Source organism: Penaeus monodon, chromosome 31 (assembly GCF_015228065.2).
Source record: "Penaeus monodon isolate SGIC_2016 chromosome 31, NSTDA_Pmon_1, whole genome shotgun sequence".
Lineage (NCBI taxonomy): Eukaryota > Metazoa > Arthropoda > Malacostraca > Decapoda > Penaeidae > Penaeus > Penaeus monodon.
In genome coordinates this window covers 11,557,369-11,557,588 of record NC_051416.1, presented here as the reverse complement: position 1 = coordinate 11,557,588, position 220 = coordinate 11,557,369, and the positions used below count along the sequence as shown (strand labels likewise).

General features: G+C 27.3%; 1 protein-coding gene across 1 annotated transcript in view; it reads right to left on the bottom strand.

The window, feature by feature from the left end:
* LOC119593033 (tyrosine-protein phosphatase non-receptor type 4-like) overlaps positions 1-220 on the bottom strand; it is a gene marked incomplete at its 5' end in the record, with an annotated part of 330,438 nt that overhangs the window by 133,725 nt on the left and 196,493 nt on the right.

Below are 220 nucleotides of genomic sequence, written 5' to 3'. Positions count from 1 at the left end.
CTCTTTAAATTTCATATCATTACTTTCAAAATGCATTTTCCTAGAATTTCTATTAGTTATGAAAATCAATTTTAGAGAGACTATCAGACAGACAAATTCAGTTGCTTTTAGTCTCCATGACAGACTTTTTTTTAATTCCTTCCTTCTTTTGAAATTTTAAATATCAAATATTCTTGATAACAAGGTCACCTTTTATATACGCAAATCCAACAAGCAATAG